Below are 15,683 nucleotides of genomic sequence, written 5' to 3'. Positions count from 1 at the left end.
ACCCCACTACCTTTGCATAGTGTGATATAGGTTGAGTGAATAATTTAAGCACGCCCAGAAGTTGATGTAGTGAGTGTAACGGGGAGGCAGGCACAGAGCCCCTGTGCATGTTACCTGACTGTGGACATATAAAATGTTTTTCAGTGAACCCGCACGCATTTTGGACCTACAGTAGAACCCTTTCTCCTGGATTTGACATTCTAATTTGCAACGTTAAATACATTTACAGAGAAACATAAAATAACCTTTTTTTTAACGGGGTGCACATGTAGTTTCTGCCAGAGATGATTGCTGCAAGTACAATAACCTCAATACCATCAATTAGTGTGATAATATAGCGACATATTACACTGAAGTACGCTGGTTTTAATGAGATAGTATCTATAACTGGTGACTAAAGCAGGATTAACAATTTTAGTAGTTTTGTTGTGGCACTCACTGCAGTGAACTGATGCATGAGATGCATATGAAATTTGCCTTATTAACATTTTGAAAAATAGTTTGTTAAATGTGATGATCAATAACTCTAATTTCTTTTCATGATGGACAAAGCTGCTCATATGAAACTGCCTTTTTTAATAGGTTTGGTATGGGATTTTTTAAAAAAAAAATAAACAGATAACAGAAGCTTTAGAGATGCTGTAGGTGCACTTCGTCCTGCTTCTGATCTTTGTGTTCAGCTGGCTATGGCAAACACAAAGAGGCAATTTACTGGCTCCTGATTTTAGAATGGATTTTTACATGCAATGGCAACACACACACACACACACACACACACACACACACACACACACACACACACACACACTAATAGAAACAGGCACCAGTATAACAATGTCATGTCCATGTCTTAAGCTAATGGAGTTTGAGCTGTGTGCAGTCTGTCTGACTCTTCAAAGTCTCCCTCTGAGAGACTGGATTATAAACATATGAGACATGGGTCTGGTTTTTGTACATGTGTCTCTGTCATGCATGCTGCCTTGACCTAAAGCCGTGCTGGGCAACTCATGTATCTATAGATCTTTTCAGAAGCTCAGATAAACAGCCTCATTAAGAACTTGTGCAACAGACATTTATGCATTTCAGAATGCTTAACGCCACACAAGTATACTGCGTGTGACACTGATTCTTGAATAAATGGAGTTATGTAGTTCTTACATGACAAAGATAACTGTCTGCGACACTGGTTGCATGCGCCTGCCAGTGTTACTATCAGCTGTCTTTGGGGTTAAAGGTGAAGAACCAGCAAGTGAATATGACGAGTTTATCTTTGCTTGGTCTCTGAAGCTGATCTGTCTGACTGACCAAACTGTCTGATGGAGGTCTCTTCATTACACTCTCTGGCATGAGTCATGGATATCTGCTCCACAAACAGGCAGCCGCTTGCTCTCTGCCTTTCCTCATGTCCCAAAACGCACATCAAAAACAAAAAATCTATACCACATAGATATCCAGATAAGAATTATAATCTAGTAAACGTGAAATCAAAGAGGAGAAAACTTATCAAAATGCAGTTTTACCATGTTACTCTGCATCTGATTAATAAAATAACATGTCAGGGAACAGTCACCTGTTTCACTAAAGATAGGCAAAATAAAAAACACCCATGTAACAGATCTCTAAACTTGACATGCTGACACTTTATTTCTGTCGGTGTGAGCTCCCAGTGCAATCAAACACTTAAATCAGAAGTTGTTACCTGCAGTATGCAGTTTGAGAATATTCACACATTGCTGTTAGCATATGTGCCAAGGTTAGAGCAGAATTTTTTTTTTCTGAAAGTTTTGTTCATGTATTTTTGTGTTAGCATTAATTGAGTGCATTGCCAGGATCTGATTTGATAGTATGATATCCATCGGAGGGGTGTAACAGGGAGCAAGTTCAACAGAGTGAGGGTTTTGTTGCCTCGACAAACCCTAAAACTCCAGTCAGAAATAACGGGTACCTCAAAGCACACTATCAACTTGCTCTGCTGAGCCAAGCTTTCCTTCTTAGGCTGTGTGCGAATTCCCATAAAATGAGTCAAATGGCTTGTTCAGCAGGTGATTTGACTCTTAGAAATGATTGATCACTTTTGTCTGTTTTCACCCTCAAAAAAAAAAAAAAAAAAGTAATTTGCAACAGTGTTGCTTTTTACTGTAGTGAATAAGTTTATTTTTTAATACATCCTTTACCTGTAACTGACATTTGCTAAATGGCACTTTTCTGAAAGGACATTTTCAAACAGTTTTATTTGAATAAACACAAACTGGACACACACAGAGGCCAGACTCTTCACACGGAATATTACATGATTCAGTGTTTTTTTTTAAGTATGTCTGCTGTTTCCCATCAGAAATTGACCAAGAAAAAAAAAAGGGGAAAAAAAGGTCCTTAGCCAGTTGGTAACTTTCCTGGTAAACTTACTGGACATTGTGATTATGTTCTATTGTTTTCCAGTATTTGACATCATTAAGGTGTGAGAAAGGACAGGCAGGGTGGTGACTAACATTGTTACATATCAACATCATCCTGTCTCACTGCACACACACACACACACACACACACACACACACACACACACACACACACACACACACCTTAATGTAATTGTGTGTTTGTAAATATATTTTTCAGAAGGCTATTTCATATCGTGAGAATAAATCATATCTTAGGTACTACTTGAAGGCTATCGCTTCCACCCACATATGGACACACACACACACACACACACCTACACTTACACACACACACAAACAGATGCAACACCAGCACCATTTCCCCCAGTGGCAGCACGTAGTCACACGCTTAGTTGTTAGAGGAAGGAGGTGATGTCACCTGAATCTCTTCCTCCTCTCCTATGCTCCACCCCTCCACACTTCCACCACTTCATCTTCCCACCAAACTGTCTGTAGATACGTAAAGGAAAATAACTAAAAATTGTCCCCCACCCAAAACTTCACTTTACAGCAGTAAGCCAGATAAGTCAACAACTTCTCTTTGGAATAATTACATTTTGACAAAGAAAAAGGAAGGAAGGAGTTAAAGTTGAATGAGCACACAAATAAGAAAAGAAGCAAAAAGTATCTGTGATAACATGAAAACCATGTTCAGTTATTATAAAAGCTGTGCTAGCGTTTACCTCAGTGTGAACACAAGGGGCACACATTATTATGAGTAAGCTTTTGCTATTCAGTTTCCTCACTGAACAAGCACACCTGACATTAAAGAGCTGCCACTCCGTGTGTGTGTGTGTGTTTTGCATGTGTGTGTGTGTGTGTGTGTTACTCCATCATTTACTCCACTCCACCTGGCTATGATGAATTGGAATGACCTGTGACCCCTGCATCAGAATAGCTGGCGGTGAGTTATGCCTGGGGGTATCTCTGCCAGCTAAATCATTTAGCTAGAGTGACTGCTAGTAAAACATCATAAAAATGGCTTTTTATTACACAGTGCTGTAAAAAAAATTAAATAGTTTTTTTTTAGGATTTGACAGTTCTGTGCTTTGAAGAGTCACTGCCACTACAAGTAGGACAGGGATATATCAGTACAGAAACATGTACACCATTGTCTGGTAGAATGTGACTGAAGCACATAATAATGTACACATTTTGTAGCCATATGTACATATTCATTAGTATCATGGGAGCAATTTGGTCAGTCACAACTCATGATTACTAATGTAGTTGGCTTAACAAAATATGCAATGATTTATGCTTGATGCTCAGGATATAGTCATTTAATGCACGCCATGTAAAACAGGCTGTAAAACATAGAGTATAATCAACTGTTAGGGCTGTATGGGTTCTTTACTATTGTCTCTCTTCCCTCTGTAGACCTGCTCAGGTGTACCTCATCACCTAACAATGTGCATTGCACCTGGCTGTGGAAGGAGATGCTTAAGAGCTAAGAGCTTAAGAGAGGAGCAGTAGCTCTACTCCGAGCTCCTCCCGGATGACTAAGCTTCTTACCCTATCTCTAAGGAAGAGCCCAGCCACCCTACGGAGGAAGATCATTTTGGCCACTTGTACCCGTGATCTTGTTCTTTTGGTCACTACCCAAAGCGCTTGACCATAGGTGAGGGTAGGAACAAAGATCGACAGTTAAATTGAGAGCCTTTTGGCTCAGCTCCCTCTTTACCACGACAGATCGGTGCAGAGTCCACATTACTGCAGACACTACACCTATCTGCCTGTCAATCTCCCGCACTATCCTTCCCTCACTCGTGAAAAAGATCCCGAGGTACTTAAACTCCTCCACTTGGGGCAGGGTCTCTTCCCCGATCTCGAGAGGGCACTCCACCCTTTTCCAGCTGAGAACCATGGCCTCGGATTTGGAGGTGCTGATTCTCATCCCGGCCGCTTCACAATTGGCTGAGAACCGATCCAGTGAGAGCTGAAGGTCTTGGCCTGATGAAGCCAACAGAACCACATCATCTGCAGAAAGCAGCAACCCAATCCTGAGATTAAATATGAGGCCACCTGATGACAGAATTTAAGCACTTTCACAGGCTGTATAGTGCTGCTTTTGAAGAGTAAACTGATATTCAAAGGGGTGAAGTGCCACTTTAATACAGCAAAACACAAAAACCCAGCTCACTTACAGTGACTGGAAATGACAGTGACTGTCTCATACTATTTAGAAATACCAACAAGTCTGTTCCAGTCAGAGTGTGCACTCTGAAAGTGTTTCACACCGTCATTATGTTTTCATGCAGTGCAGTTAAATTCATCTCATCTATTTCTGAACCTGCACCGACCTCAAATATTTTCATATCATGGACTTATTTAGCAACATATCAGAGTCCAGACCCAGATCTGATGTGGAGGGCTGTGTACAGAAATACAACTGCTGTTATTTGCACTGAAATACGGGGAAGGTGACGAAAACGGAGGCCAACCAGCACCAAGGAAGGGGTCAAAGGTCATCCTCAGAGCACACTGCCTAATAGGGATCATTATAGTGAATTGAAACCATTACTCATTTTGCTTAAGGACCTCCACTTTGAGAGCTGCTGGTGTGGAACCGTGGTGGTCAGATAATAAGCTGCTGTTTCCTCTTCCGTCTCCCCTCTTTCCTCTCCTCCCTTTAACCTCCTTTTCTCTTCAGGGCTATTCTCCTTTTTTCACCCTGCAATCTATCATGGTTTTGCTCTTTGCCCTTGTGGCTGTCAAACAGGAAAATGTTAACGGTGTTAACGGTGAGTGAAATATACTTCTATAGTCCTTACAAAAATCCTCATAAAAAAACCTATCCGAATATGCCAATTACAATACCCATTAGCAATGACAGCAATAAACACACAAAAAGAAAACCAGTCAAGCGAGGCTGGTTATTATCCACTGAGGCTTCAAAGTAAAAACAATCAATAAGTAAATCAATGAGACTAGTGATTTATACATCCTGGGATCCCCGGAGGTCAATGCATATTGCACATACATTAGGATATTTGTTGTGATGAATCCAAAGCATCCTGTCATTGATAGCGCTAACTGTTCTTCCACAGGAGAAGACAAACACAACTCGCCTGAGCGAGAGGTTGATACTGTCAAAGAAGAGTAAAATCAGTTAAACTGCATATTGCTCATTTTATGTTTTTTTGTGGATTTTTGTCTCTGTTTGGAACGCCCACACAGACCCGAATAACAGTGAAATCACTGTGTTACACAACAAATTAAAGGGCAGACTGCACCCCAAATCAATATTTGTGTTTCAGTTACTTACACTGTGATACGCTGAGTTATGTTTTTCTCGCATGTCACTAGGAAAGGAAGAATCCCAAAAGGGGGGAAATTCTTGATGAATTGAACTCATAGGGGTCCACAATTAACAACAGCAAAACTCAAAACATGTGATTACGCGTGTTATGCGAGCAATGATGGAAAGGCAAGCCTCTTATACGTGGGAGCTGCCACAACAGAGGGATTTGCGAGAGGTGATAGTCCACGAATAGGCCATGAATTGTGGATTCAAAACTTCCGGATGATCTGCTCCACTTTTGAAGAGTTATGTGATGCAGTAATACCTCTTGTAACGTCTGCTGCATCATAAGGGAGCCAGTTCCTGCCAAGAAGCGCACAGCAATAGCATCATATGACCTATAAAAGCAAAAAAAAAAAAAACATTGCAGTTTTGTGAAATATGGATTTTTTTTAATCACCTGAAATACCACCTTATGCAAGCATAAAAAAATATTTGGTATAAATGTTTTTTTTTTTTCAAAATTAATGTGTTTCCATTAGGCAGATTTTATATTCACAAATTCAATTTGTGCAATTAGAGCGTTAATGGACACCCACATAGAGAAGGGAACATTGCATTTTGGTTGAACTGCTCAAAGCTCATAAATGTTGAATCATGACATGACAAGGAGCCATAGCTGGGTATTACTTGGTTATAAAGGCTTACAAGCCTAAAATGTTAAATTAAACTGGTGTTCTTTATTGTTTCAGTGCATATTAGTGTTGCGTATTTGTATAAAAATGTTACATTAGTGTAAAAGATGAACATGGAATGTAAAAAAGCTTTTGGCAAAATGCCACAGTGTCAGTACTGACTGGAGGTCCTGCTGTAGTTTGCCACCCTTTGATTTACTACTACATGAATAGCTGCAGCTAGCAGGAGAAAACTGGATTTCTTCATGTTTCCAGCAGGTCTTCCTCATGTGAACCTCATGGTCCTAACCCCCTGCCCCTCCTATTCACCTCTAGTCCAGTTGCTGAGTGATAAATAGCCACTGAATCATGGCATTGATCCCTCCAGAGGAAACAGCCACTGAATTAAATCATAAGGCTACTAACAATGATGGCGACTTTCACTCTTCACTAGACTCCTGGGAACTGATCAATGCCCTTAAAAGTGGCTCAGTATGACTTAATATGGAGCTCCGCATTTCATGACCACACAAACAGAGTATAGCAACAGACACACCCAGAAGCAGAGCAGGCAGCAGGACTGTATGAAATCAGATACGCCTGTTTATTTGTTGACCTTTCGGTGAACTGCGGTCGGTCTACCACCCATGGCGCAGTGTCCCTATGTGTAGGCTGAATAGCTAGACGTAATTACCGGAGTCATATGGAAATATCCTCGGAAACACAAGAGAATCGGCACAGTCAAGCAGGGTAGGCAGACTCAATCTGATGAAGTCTGTAATTTACATAAACGGGGATCAGAGACATAAAAAAATCAAATGAAATGTAAAAAGCCTTGTGTTTATTGTCTGAGTTGGGTGTATTTGCTTGTGTGTGTGTGTGTGTGTGTGTGAGTGTGAGAGATGGAGTAGGAGGCGGTAATTACAGGAAGTCCAACCTACACCAGAGATAGAGATTGAGATGGATAGATGAATAAGTTATCGAAGACGGACAGCGGGGTGGATGAGCTAAGAGAAGCACAAATAGGATGAACAGTTACGTTTCACTTACGTTTTTCGAAACACTGAGAAATTTAACATACTCAGACAGCTATTTCAGCCATTAACATTGACATCCCATGCTTTACAGTACGTATTTCTTGGCATATTCTATTGATCATATTGCTATATTGTCTTGTTTAAGGTAACAGTGTGTAGAAATTAGGGGGATTAACTGGAATCTAGAAGTGAGGATTGCAGATTGCAACCAGCAGATCTTCTCCTGCGTAGAATTCCTTTCGTGTTCATCATTCGGGAGGTTTTTACAAGGAGCTAAATTATGCGCGGAGGTCTCGTCCTCTCCAAAACAAACAGATAATTAAAATATATGAAAACACTGAGTAAAAAAGTTTAAATGCATACAACATATCACCTGTTGTGTGCTCAGCTGTTTTCACTCTAATTACTTAAAATCCAAATGTTCATGAGGTTTTTACAGGGAGCTGATTTATCCATAGGTCTTTTTGTCTGCAAAACAAATGAACCAAGTGACTGAAACATAAAAACACAGAATAAAACAGTTTCACATTTTGAAAAAAATAAAAAAAAAAATTTGCTTAGCTCTCATCATGGAGGGTTAACTATCAATACGTTTTATCGCGCTGTGTCAGTGACCTTCTGCGTCTATGTTTAAGGTATCTTTCTGCATCCGTTACCATGACATCAACAAATAATGGCGGGATGATGCAGTACGGTCCTTATGTTTACACAACAGCTCATGGCAACCGATGCTACTGTTACGATGGTTGTGATAAGGCAACAAAGTCACAGATGGTTAGGTTTAAGCAAAAGAAGCACATTTTAAGGTGTAGAACAAAAAGCACATATCCACATAGGAAGCGAACTCAGGGCTCCCACAAGAAAGTCAGGTTTTTTGTAGGACCCATCCACAAACCCACCGGTGCACTCACACTCCTTTATGGTAAGTGATTACTGGCAGCATATCTATCTGACCTTAAGCATTTCATGCGCACACGACTGGTTCCATCCAGCTGTGTTGTGGACACGTTCTGTCTGAACGAATTCTCATCTGACGAAGGCTGTAACTACGGTGGTCAGCAGAAATCAGAACTGGCTCTTTCTAGAGCCAGTGTTTGGTTTGTCTGTTCTAGGCTACTGTAGAAACATGATGGTAAGAATGCTGATTTCCCCCTATAAACAGATGAGACAACCGCAGCGAGAACACAACTATCCTTATCTTAAGGTGATTATATACTAAAGAAATCATGCTTAATGCATTTGATTCCATTTCTGCAAATATATCACACACATTTTATTGAAATAATTGTTTTTTGTCTTTTGTTTGTCACCTGTTATGTTGTTTGTATTGTTGCTGCTTTGCTTGTGATGCATGCATTCTTGTTAACAAGTTGTTTTTTTTTCACATTAGATTTTTTCTTTTTCTTTTTTTAGATGTCCAGCATAAAGCGATTTGCCTGCCATTTATTTAAATTAAATCAAACAATAATTAAGATAAACAATATATGATACATTTGTGATTTAACTAATAGGTGCAAAGTAAGAGAAAATGATGCCTGTGAATGTTTTTTAAGACTTCAGTCCCTTATGATGATCGATACTCACTAAACTTGATGCTTGTTAATCTGTGTGCCTGTGTATGCGCGTGCGTCAGAGCAGTCCTCTGTGCCCTTCCCTTCAGTGACCCTGACTGCTGGCTCCCATAGTAACACTGACTCATTTCCTGGTTACTGTGATTGGATGATGTGAGTCCACCAATGTTCCCTTTGGGATACTCATAATGAACTCTGTCTGGCACTCTGTCTAGATTGGATGAGGACACAGTGGGACTATAATACTCAATAAGGAAAAGGCTGATGTTGAATTAATAAATAAACAAGAAACACATTATGATATAAATTATTCATGCATGCATTAGTAATGTAGTAGATATGCACATTAAACATGACCCAATAAATTATAAAATAAACCATTAACTTAATACAATTAAATTATTATATGAAATGTTATTTTCTTCAGGCTAGATTTTACAGTTTTATTGCATTTAACAATTTTGTGGTGTCATTTTCATTTCATAATGCCACTTTTCTCAACAGAGTTGTTGGGACCAATTTCCACCTCCTCACCTTCTACCCATCAAATGCTGCATGCTGACATTTCAAATTATACGGTCACCTTTAATAAAAAATATCAAACACGTACACACGCACACACACTTCACAACCATACTTGCCAACCTTGAGACCTCAAAAAAAGAAATATTCTCAACATGTTGAATAACTATATCAAAAACAAAGACTATAAATATATATATATATATATATATATATATATATATATATATAACTATAACTATAACTATATATATGTGTGTATATATATATATATATATATATATATATATATATATATATATATATGTGTGTGTATATATATATATATATATATATATATATATATATATATTTATATAATGATACACACACACACACACACACACACACACCACTCACCCAAAAAAACGTCTACATCACCTGCAGAGCTCTATATTAGTTACATTGAGGGTGGAGAGAACAGTATAACTTCCTCTGCAGCCCACCAACATTCCTTGTTAATGTGCATGAAATCGAAGCAAGACAGTTAGGCTAGGGCAGCAGGCCCCTAAATCAATAAATCCTCCCCTGATAACAAAGAAAGCAGCAGAGAGCAGCTGGATGAGAGATGAAGCGATGAGTCGTTAATTTATAAAGAATTCCATCTCCAGTCTGACTAAAACTGGGACTAACACAAAGTCTTCTGTAGAAGTCTGACAGAACCACTTCTTACCGCTGAACATTTGACTGTTAAGATGCTGTGGAGCTCAGAGGAAAAACTGCTGTTTGTCTCCCTCTCTCACTGATGTGGTATTTGTTTTTATTAGGCTTAATTTTTTGTCAGTTGCTGAAATTCATCTCTTGGGCCCAGTTACCTGGGTTCGGACAGAAATGTACTCGCACTCTAGTTACCAAATGTGCAGACATCTGGCACACAGTCTGTTTACAGGCAAGTTTTGTAAAAACAAAACAATAACAATTTATGTTTATTTTAGGTATTAATTCTCTAACCAGCTGCTGGATGGTCAGTAAAACACAGGACACAGTGGTAAGGACTGTGCACCACAGACAGTGTGCATTTGTGGATTTTATCTGACAACATAATGATAACCTGGTCCGTTCACAGTGACACGGTTCAGCACTATCACCTGACTGTTTTTTTCTCAGATGTCTTCTTTGTTTTGTTTCTTTTGTGGTACATAATGCCACTACGTATGGTCGACAGAATGCTTCCTCCACCCAACCGAGCGTTGTAATTGAACACACGAGCTTGAACCCGTATGATGGATGCAGAGGTGGGAAGTAACAAAGTTCAAATACTTTGTTACTTTACTAAAGTAGATTTTTCTGGTATCTGTACTTTAATTGAATACTAATTTTTCGACTTTTTACTTTTACTCCCTACATTTGAACACAAATATCTGTACTTTCTACTCCTAAAAACAGAGGGAAGAAGGCGAGAGAAAGCGTCGAGTGAGTGTTGCTACAGTTTATGAAAGAGAGAAAACTTGCAGCAGCGACATGGATGAAGAAAGCGACCCAGAGAATATTGCAGATGACGACGCTTCAGTTTCAGAGAAGCTAAACATTCCCCATCCATGGCCTTCTTTAAGAGGACTGTTTGATGTTGTTGGCTCCAGGAATGATTCGTGGCAAATGAGTCGTCTTGTGCCAACCTAAAAACCACAAACTTCTAGCGTTCAAGAATTCTCTATCTAATCTGAAAAAACACATACAGGTAAGGTGTATTCAGTTGTAATCTTTAGCTTATTTACCATTTTTGGAAATCAGTTTACAACATTAGCAATGCTATAGGAACACATTGTTTTGATAGTATAGTAGCTAGCTATACACTAGCTAGCGCTCAGTTAAAAAAAACAACAACAATAACAACCTGATAATATTCAATTCATTGCTGTTGTGCCACTGTTTTGAGGTGATACTCTTCATGGCTATCTGCCAGAAATCCCCTTTTGGGTAAGTTTAGGGGTTGAGTGGTGGCTTTGGTTAAAATAAACACATTTTCTAGTAGAAAAGGCTTTTATGCTGAAGGTTTGCTGAAGGCTAACGTCCCGTGTGCCAGTAGTAGTTAGTCATCTATGTCAGCTCCCCATGAAGACAATGTTAAACATTAATATAACAATTGTAATTCTGTCAGATGAACCACTTTTCTCTTTTTTGTGTATGTCTGTGTCTTATTGCTACTCACAGAGAAAGCATGTGAATCACCTGGAGAGATACAAAAACTTCGCTGCGCCTACTTTGAAGAGGAAGTCCACCTCAGATGAAGGCCCATCCAAGCAGCTTAAACTGTGGGAAACCAAGAGATTGTCACAGAAAAGTGTGGATGAAGTCATCATGAACTTTGTCAGTCAAGTTTTGCACCCTCTCAGTATTGTCCAACAGCAGGGTTTTAAAACTCTTGTGCATCACCTGCAACCGGATGTGGTCGTAATGTCCCGAGGCACCATGAAAAACAACGTTGAGAAAGCAACACTGGAAATGAAGAATAATCTGAAAGCTGCCATGAGTGAGGTTGAGTTCCATGCTACCACTGCCTATTGCTGGACGGCACACAGGAGTTTCCTTGGAGTCACAGCACACTGGAAAGAGCCTGAAACAATGAACAGATGCTCTGCTGCATTAGCATGCAAACAGCTCAAAGGATCACACACTCTCTTTACCTGCTGGTGCCCTAACTGACATTCACACAGAGTACAACATCCGTAACAAGATTGGGTGTACAAGCACTGATAATGGCTTCGATTTTATCAAAGCTTTTCGGGTCTACCGACAGCTGGATGAAAATGATAACCAGATTCCACTTGAGGAGGCAAGGCCAAGTGAATCAGCAGAAATAGAGAACAGCGAAGAGGAAAAGGAGGAAAATGTTGACCTTCTCGAGTTTGTTGTAGCAGAAACCTTGTTGGAAGAAGATGATGGCCTAGTATATCAACTGCCAAAGAATCAACGCTGTGCCTGCCACCTTCTGAACCTGGTGTCAACAGTTGATGTTTAAAAAGCAAATTCCAACAGCGAATCTCTCGTTCAGCATTTTCAAAGTGCTGGAGTCTATGGAACAAAAGCCAAAGATCCACTACAGCTGCTGAAATAATTGAAGAAAAATGCAAACTCCCGCTCTTGAGGCCAAATGAGACAAGACTGAATTCTGTTTTCCTGGCTGTGGATTGTGAGGATCATGAGAGAACAAGAAGAGGAAGCCATTACAGTTGTGTGCAGTGCGCTAAAAATTCCCATGTTAGTAGCTTACATTTTCACACTTTAGTGACTGTTATTAATTAGTTAATATTAATTCCATTACGTGTGTGCAACATACATAAGTCATATGTTACATGTTTGACTTAGCCACTGATATGTTGTGTTTTAAATGTTTTCTGGCAGGTTCACTCCTGCTGAGATTGCTTTTCTTACAGAATTTTTCAAGACAATGAGCCCATTTGCAAAGGCAGTTGATGTTCTTCAGGGAGAGCCCAGTGTGCAGATAGGGTGGCTGGTACCCATAATAACACTTCTCAAGACTAAGATACAGAACGTTCGACTTTCCTCCAAGTTCTGTGTGCCATAAGTAGATGCTCTTCAAACAGAATTTAAAAGGCAACTGGGGCAGATGCTTGCTGATCCAGAGCTGATTGCTGCTGCCATTCTCATCCCCAAGTTCAGGACATGCTGGACAAGTGACAACAACATCCTGAAACTTGGTATGTGCTAAAGCATTTGCTTAATGCTTAAATTTACTGAAGATAAAGGAGGAAATTTTGGAATCTGAATTATCCATATCATACTGGGTAACTATCATACAGTAACAAATGAAAGTCATGTTGAAAATTAAAAAAAATCATTCTGTGTTTTTGTATTCCATAGACCTTGACTTTATCGAAAGCCATCTGAGTAACCTATAGTGCATCCAAGTGACACTTCCCATTCTTCTTCAGAGGAGGACTTCTTTTCCCCCATTTAGCAGGGAATTGTTCAAGAAAACTTCAAGCAGCTAGAGTCCTATCTGGCCTGCCCAGATGACACCATGGAAGTCCTGAAATCTTTCCCAGCTGTCTGCAACTTGTCACTCAAGCTCAACACACCTCTACCTGCCTCAACTGCTTGCAAGAGATTTTCAGACCCAAAAAGACACCTTCATTCAAAGAACTTTGAGAACCAGCTTCTACTGAGGCTTAATAAAAGACTTTGGTAGATCTCTCAGAAGAAAAAAAAGGCTTGATTAGACCTGAAGTTTCCATGTTGATCATAATGTTACAAATGTAAACGTTAACAAGTTCTGTTGCTGACATGGAAAACTGATTTGCACATTTGTTTGTTTGTTTCTACTTAAGTATAGAATGTGAATACTTTTTCCGCCTCTGGATGGATTTTTGGGAGGCACAAATTTCCCTCTTTCTTATATTGGGGTGGACATGACCCCCGGTCCCCCATGGAGATTATGTGCTTGGTGGAGGGCCTTGAAATTGAGAGAAATATGGAAGAAACTTGATGGGCACCAGGGACATCAGGAAAGGGGAGTGAAAAACACAAGTCTCTCGGTAGAACTGGGAGGGTTGACATGTATGTCAACAATACAAAATCCTCATCAGATGCACACATTCATTCTGTGCTCTCTGAACTTGAGATAATACAGTATATATTTCCCTCCCTTTAATAAAATATTTGATGTTTGGCTTTAATGTTAACTTCTTTTTGTTATTCCATGTGTACAGTAGAGATGGCATGTGCAAATTCATATCCACTCTACCTTTCTATTCCCCAAGGATCGGCCCAGCTGACTTCAAACAACTGCATTTGCTCCGGGCGATGTGGTTTGACTAATTGGTTTCTAAATAATTAAAGAGTTTCTTTCTAAAATGACACATCTACCATTTGTACAAAAGTGACACCTACTTTTACAACAAGATTGATAGCACCATTTAAAACATATTGTGGCACTTTGAAAGTCCTTGCCTGACAACATCACAATACTTTCACAGACTAGATTTACATATATGAGGGTAAAAGGGATGAGTGTATTGTTTGGGGAGAGTCTGTGGTAGCAGATGTTTGGACAAGAAAAGAGAGCGCTCTGGTGAGAAATAGGTCAAGATCAAGCTGCCAGTTTCCTGACCAATCATGTCCTACACTTTTTTGTTTGTTTTTACTGGAAAGGGTGCAGGAAGGATCAAGGCACAAATATCTATCCTTTTTACCATGAAAGACAAAATCCTGGCTCACCTCCCACAATGCACTGTGCCAGGGGAGAGGGCTGGTAGATGGGCTGACCTCACCACTTGGCTAACTCTCTCTTTCTTTTTCACCCATGCAGTAACGTGCACTGCAAACTTAACCAGTAGCAGTGGTGCAACTGTAAATCACATGGCAGTGGAGCTAATTAGCCTTCTAATGGGGAGGTCACTGTTAAAGGCAGGTGAGCATGCATTAGTGACATGGTCGCAGTATTCTGCATAGAACATGCTTGTTACATGCTACAGTGTGTTTCACAACAAACTCGTTCATTGAATTCATCACAGGAAACACAGGCTTTGCCACCACAATTTTAGTTTAGACAACAAAAGTAATTGCTATTGCTGCATGGGCCTGTTTAGAAAATAAAAGATTATGGGTTGAAATAACTGCATTTGTTATAGTAACTCTTTACAAACGTTTTGATTCATGCGGCCTGACATGTGGCTAAAAAAAACAAATTTCTTTCACACAGATTGAAGGAGAAGAGGGAAGCTGAGTGACAGCACCTCAGAGTGAGGAAAGAATTGGGAAATGGGAATGAGATAGATAAGTGTGTATGTGTGAGTGTGTGTTTTTGTGCATGTGTGAGCTTGTGTGGTTCATGCATATGTGTGTGTGTGTGTGTGTGTGTGTGTGTGTGTGTGTGTGTGTGTGTGATAAAGAGGTGGTTTTCACAGAGGCTGTGTAATGGAGTTACGATGTTTTTTTAAAGTTGGCCATATGGGTCTGGACCACAGAGCGAAGTGTCCAGCAGCTGGTTGTCTGTAACCACAGACGGTGTTCAGATCAAATGCTCCTCACTGCTTGCAACCTGCAGAGTATCTGGTTCAAGGAGCATGGCCGACTTACCCATTACAATCTGTCTAATTCAGACAGCTTCGTGGAATATTCAGTTGCACACAAGAAAATATTGCTACTGGCAGGAGCTCTTCCATAAGACTAGCTAACTGAAAACAGAGCATTCTTAC

General features: G+C 39.9%; 1 pseudogene; it reads left to right on the top strand.

Annotated features, from left to right (window-relative positions):
• The first annotated feature begins 8,519 nt into the window (after nt 1–8,519).
• LOC148190465 (uncharacterized) lies at nt 8,520–13,385 on the top strand (annotated as a pseudogene).
• The last annotated feature ends 2,298 nt before the right edge of the window (nt 13,386–15,683 follow it).

This window comes from Plectropomus leopardus, chromosome 1 (assembly GCF_026936395.1).
Source record: "Plectropomus leopardus strain MGB_pleo_1.0 chromosome 1, ASM2693639v1, whole genome shotgun sequence".
NCBI lineage: Eukaryota > Metazoa > Chordata > Actinopteri > Perciformes > Serranidae > Plectropomus > Plectropomus leopardus.
The sequence above is the reverse complement of the archived record's forward strand: the minus strand, read 5'-3'. Positions and strand labels throughout refer to the sequence as shown.